The sequence below is a fragment of the Melanotaenia boesemani genome, chromosome 16 (assembly GCF_017639745.1).
Source record: "Melanotaenia boesemani isolate fMelBoe1 chromosome 16, fMelBoe1.pri, whole genome shotgun sequence".
Taxonomy (NCBI): domain Eukaryota; kingdom Metazoa; phylum Chordata; class Actinopteri; order Atheriniformes; family Melanotaeniidae; genus Melanotaenia; species Melanotaenia boesemani.
Window position 1 is genome coordinate 5,377,591 of NC_055697.1, and position 6,209 is coordinate 5,383,799.

Below are 6,209 nucleotides of genomic sequence, written 5' to 3' on the forward strand. Positions count from 1 at the left end.
TTTGTAAAGATCATGCTAATTATTTTAAAGATTTTTGAGGAAACTCTGCTTTGTTTTGCGTTAATCTGGTATCCAGTGTGGCCTGTTGATGTCTTGATGTAGAGACCAAACCTGATCCAGAAACAGTAGAAACTTGGGTGAAAACGCTGAGGAAGATTTGTATTTATTCTCTACTTTTTATTTAACTGAGATAGAAATTCCTTTTTGTAAGGACGCAGACATGGAGGGAAACTTGCCAATCGGTGGCATCCCTGCTTGGTACCCACATTTTAAGAGTCCCTCACTTTTACAGCTTCTACATCCGAGAGCACCAACCTTGACCTCTCCCTACACACCCCTCTCCATCTGTCGGCAACAAAGAATGCTTTTTCCTTTTTCTCTTCTTCCCATCTCCCCCACCTTCTCCTTTTCTGACGCATAGTCACACACTCTCGGTCTCACACACACACTCCAGGCCAAGGCGGGACATTGATCAAAGCCCGCTGAGTTGCTTGGACACGGGGAGCGCGCGGGGGAAGCTCTGGATGTAAATGGCAGCATGTCGCCCGGTTCCGTCATAAATAAGTCCGGACTGGGTCCCTAGCGCTGCAGCGCCCCGCGTGCGTGACACAAGGATCTCCTGTGTGTATATCCCATGTGTTTATCATATTTGATCTTTTGTCCGATCATACACTGGAATAGGGTTAGAGACAGAGTCAAAGGCCGCGCCCATCTGCGCCATAAGCCACTCTCACCAACTTAAACTTTATTCTTTGCTTGTTAACTTCCCAAGTGGATGGATGGTGAGTGGAGGATTTTGTTTATGCTTCATAAAGGGGGTAATTAGGATTTTGTAAGGAGCAGAAGCTGGGATACAGGGCATCAGAGCGGTGGTGGTCACATGCCCGCCTTCCCCTGCACGCACCACAGCTTTGGGGAAATTGAGGGACTTGGGGGTGCATTTCAATATATGTAAATTACTCGGGTGTGGAGGGGGATGCGGATCTGAGATAAATCAGATCCACACATCACTCCCCCTCTTTTCCACGCTCCTCTCCATACCTTCTCCTTTGTTGCTTTTGTCATAATTCCACAAAGCCGCGCGTAAAAACGCGTCGCGGACCGACATCACCAGCGTTAGACATAAAGTTAGTATTAAGAAGCTACCCCTGATCTGTTCGGGATGCGAAAGTGGTGGCCGCTTTTAGTAAATAAAATGGTCTAATTTCCAGTCGGTGACCAGTACAAGTAAAACACCCCAAAACAACGTGTGCTCGGATTTCTGTTAAATGTACATAAAGCAGTTACTTATATTTCCTGACTTAAAAGGCTTTACACCTGCTGAACCTTCCTGAAACAAACTTTAACATTTCTGCCAGGTGGTTTCACCGTGGGCCCAATAAATTAGTCTTGAACAGTTTGATCATTTTGCGTCGTTTTTACATGACGCTGTATTTTTTGTGGTTGGTGATTTAAAAGAAATCCGAAACAAATGAAGTGGACTGACAGATAAAATAACATCCGGAGAAATACAGTTTGCTCTAGTTCGCGTTTTCGTGACCTTGTTTTTATGGGAAATGAGGTCCAAATCCCTTATAAATATAGTTCCTGTCTTTTATTGTTTGTTTGTATTTTCTTTTTGTGGAGGAATTTCTACACACACAGAGAGAGAGAGAGAGAGAGAGAGAGAGAGTAATGCAATCCATCCATCCAAAAAGCTGTTCAATAACAGGAGCAGTCCGGATTTAATTTTTCTTTTTTCCACAAAGCGTCATTATCACATCTAGGGATGTGCGCGCACGCCGCTGTGTCGGCCTGGTGGTATTAGATGAAATCGGGCAGGATTACACGGTTATAGAGCAAATTATCAGAACACCCCCTCTCCTTGTACGCCTCCATCTCCCACGCCTCCTTCCTTCCCTCGTTTTTTTGATGTGACGGATGTATTTCAAGTCCAAAGAAAGAAGTACTCTGAGAACACACAGAAACAAGGGGCTCCCCAGAACTCAGGGCGACAAGACTTTATTATGAGAGCACAACTGGTGCGTAGACCACAATCAAATGATGGGGGTCTTTAGATGAAATAGCAGATTACCTGGAGTTTTCTGGAGTCTTATAATCCTGCTCCACATCCCCCACCCCCACCAACACCCGCTGAAGCAAAACCCTAAAGAACTGATCTAAAACCAAACATACTAAAAGATGGATTGATTTAAGAAAAAAACTGTTCAAGTTCTGTACTGATTCACCTTTCACCTTTCCCTGATCGGTGGAACATCAGATGTTCATGCTCAATTAGAAGCAAGGCGCGGCACGCGCACTGTTTAATACTTATCTGAATAAACTCACCCAATTAAGGCCTATCATATCTGACATCGCAAATAAAGCAAACCGCTGAAATCTAAAACACAAAGCTTCAAGCTGATGTGACTGAGAGGAATCTCCAAACACGGACTCTACCTCCCCCTGCTGTTCAAAATAAGCAATTGTCAAAAAAAAAAAAAAAAAAATGTTGAAATGGGCCCCGTTAACTGCAGCAACCTCGAAGGGCCCGAACGGCACCGTTTAGCAACTGATGGACAAGTAAAAGTAATGATCTGATTAGCAATAGAAAATGTAAAATATTAATAACGAGGCGCAAAAGGTTTTAAAGTTGAGATAAAATAACGGAGACTACTGCAATTTATTTTCAATTTAAGTGGGATTATTAGCTGAAAATAATAAATAATGTCAGAAAACATCGTTTTGATTGTTTTAGTTAACAGATTGTTTTTGTTCACGACAAAAAGACCAGAAACGCTCACGTGGAAACCCTTTAGCTGCTTCCATTTTCTCCACCTGGAATTTTCATGGAAAAAAATCACATAGTTGAAATATTATTCACGCATTGTGAAAAAAAAAAAAAAAAAAAAAAAAAAAAAAACTGTTTCCAATTTGTTTGACTTTCCATTCACAGCTAAGTTGTCTACATGGACGTATGAGGGACTTATTCATTTATTTAAACAATGTGGGGCTCGTCAAATTGGACATTATTATTATTTATTTATTCATTTGTTTATTTTAATTATTATTATTTCTCTAAAGGTTATTTTATTTATTGTTGGGCCTGATTTCATTCTTACTTCTGTGTTGCTTATACTCTACTGGCAACAAGGCCACTTACAGCTGAAACTATCAGTTATATCCGCACTGTATCGGAATCTAATATTAAACATTGTCCGCCTGGTTGAGTGTAAGGATTATTAATCCAGCACAATAATTCTCCGCCAGTCACCAGAGTCTGTAAATGAAGTTGGGTCCAGTAAATCTTCGTTGAGCTGCGGAGGGAAGTGTGAGCGCGGGCCGCTCCTCGGAGAGCTTAGTGATAAATCATGTCTTTTAATGAATATCAATATGGAAAAAATGACAGGGAGAAAAAAAGAGGAGGGGGGTTAAAACATGCAAGATCCCGTCTATGTAATTAGATTAAGCGGCGCGAGGGGCGGCGCAGGCCGGGCGGCTGTGCGCGCGGACAGGGGGAATACTGCGGTAATGACTGCTGTCACGACAGCGACTTTCTAATGGGCTCTGGGGCGCTGCCACGCAGCCGAACCCCTTTCAGACCATTAACACCGAGGGTGGCGGTGGGGGCATAACAAATCTAATCCGACATGACACCCGTCTGTTTCAGTCTGTCTGTTAACCAGTGGCGGGACGTCACCACCGGCAAGCCTCGAGCACACAGACGTCTCACAGCGCCTAACGGCTGTGAAACTTCTTGCGCTCGCGCACTGCTTTTCCCAGAACAATGCTCGACGCATGACAACGTATTATTATCGCTAAGTGCTCAATTACAGGCTTAACTTATGTTATTGTTACATTAAACACGGTGAGAATTGGGGAACTCACACTGGTGCTTTCCGCTGAAAGGAAATTGACACGAAGCTGTTTTTCCCTCATAAAACGACTAAAAGTCTCTTTTCTGAGAGATGAACACGCCCACCCCACAAGTTTACGCTTTAAATTAGCAAAATATTAAAGAGCATGGGCTTGTCTGAGCCAAAAACCTAATGTAAAATGTGGCAAGGTTTTAGTCTATTTTCCCTTAATTTATCAATTTTTTTTATTGTTTGGGAGGTGGAAATTTTTATGTCAAAGAATTAAATTTAAAGTTTAGCTAATTTGTCCAGGGGTCCAGTCCAGGTTGATAAGATAAGATAAGATAAGATAAGATAAGATAAGATAAGATAAGATAAGATAAGATGTATTTGTCATTTACACAAATAGTAGAATGTGCTTTTGTTCTTGCACAAATGAAATGACCACAGAGAATAGGGATGGTACAGGCCTATATACGCAAGAAAATATGAAAATATAGAACATAAGAAGTGGTTCTAATGTAGAGTTTGCAGATATTTTGCAAACTGTGCAAAAACCCATCTCTGATATTGATTTAGAAAGCAAATGGTCTGTGAGAAGGGGTGCTTTTTCATCCTCAGGTAGCAGAGATGCTGGCCTGATGGCAGCCATGAGAAGGCTGGGCTGTTTGAGGGCTTTTTTTAGCCTTCAACCTGCAACAGTTTGCATAAATGTCCTGCAGGCTGGGACGGTTTCGATGGTCTGCTCAGCTGAATGGACCATTCTTTTAAAGACCAGGAAGTCTTGCTTGTGCAGTTTCCGATCCAGTGAGTCTCCCACATAAGATGCTGCAGGTTCCCGACCATATTGAACTGGAGCTTAAAGTCTCTCAGTTGTCTCTCTTGCCTTCTTCCCAATATACTGGTGTGCTGAGACTACAGGTCCTGTGAAAAGGTCACGCCAAGGTATTTAAATGAGTCCACTCTGTCCACCTCATGAGAAGTGGATGGAGACTCCTCTGCTGCTTCCTACCGATGTCCTAGAGAGAACTGCAGGATGAGTTTTAGTAGATATGCACAATGATGTTTGACTGAAGCAACAAAAAAGGCAAAAGTCCTGGAACAGGTTTTGAAAATCAACAGGAAACCAAAAAACAAGGTCATGTGATCACCCTTCTTTCAGTATGTTATTAACAGGAGATGAAGTTTGCACTCAGCAACAGCAGCAAGACCCAATCAAATGTATCAGTCATGAGAAATAAGCTCACATTGTCAGATTTCTCAAGATTTACTGCAACTCAAAAACAGAAAAGTCATGCATCAGCTTTGCGTTCATCCTCTGAAAAAGAAAACTATTGATCAGCTTGAGATACAGTTAAACATCTTGAGGTCCTGAGAAGTAGAATTATTTTAATGAAATCATGAATTATAGAGTAGTTTACTATATGTATTTGTAAAAAAGCTTTTGGGAAAACAGTAACTGGGCATTTAGTGTTTGATCTCTTTATAATGCAGGAAAAAAAATAAATGTGGTAAAACATGAAAAGTGACTTTTTTCATCTTACAGAAAGATTTACTGCTGATTTCAGGAGTTTGTTAACCAAACAGTGACATTAGCTGAAATACATTTCTGCAGCATTTTCCAAAAGATCCCCTGCACGAATCAGAAGGTTAATTCATTTTCAGGATGAAGAGTTGACTTCTTGGCAGCAGTTTCTTCTGTAGCTGAAGCAGAAAGGTCTCTGCAAAGGTGCTTTAATTTTTTTTTAAAGGATCAAACTTTTATATATTTTTAACAAATGTGGTGAATTTCTGAATGAGATCCAGTGGTTTTCCAAACAGTTCAGTTCCTCAGACTGACCACCAGGTGGCACTTAAGAGTCAAACATACTTCACTTTAGACTGGACTGATGTAGGGAGTTTTTATTACATAAAAACTGAGATAAGTTTTATTTATTCATGCATGCATTCTATAATGTTTTGATTTGTTTGTTTGTTTTTTTTAACTTTTTTGTTTTTGAAGTCTTTATGTATTCTGTCTTTGATTCATTTACCTTTGGAGAGAATAAAGCCACCGTTTACCTTTGTGTTTTATGCAACTGTCATATAAATGATGTCTTAAAGGTGTACTCACATTTCCACGTTCAAACTTGAGTTTGTGGTGACCATTAATACGTTAACCAGTAAGTACTTGATATTATTTACATTACATCTCTTGTCACTTTGTGTGGTTTATGACAAGTTGCAAAGAAAGAAAGGATCAACTAATTAGGGTCCTCCAGGTCCTAACTAAAAACCAAGTTTTTTTCTCTTGGTTTTTATACCCTATTAGTCTGATTTTATTTAATGGACCTACAGGGAAACTATTCTAAACCAGTGAAATCAATAACAAAA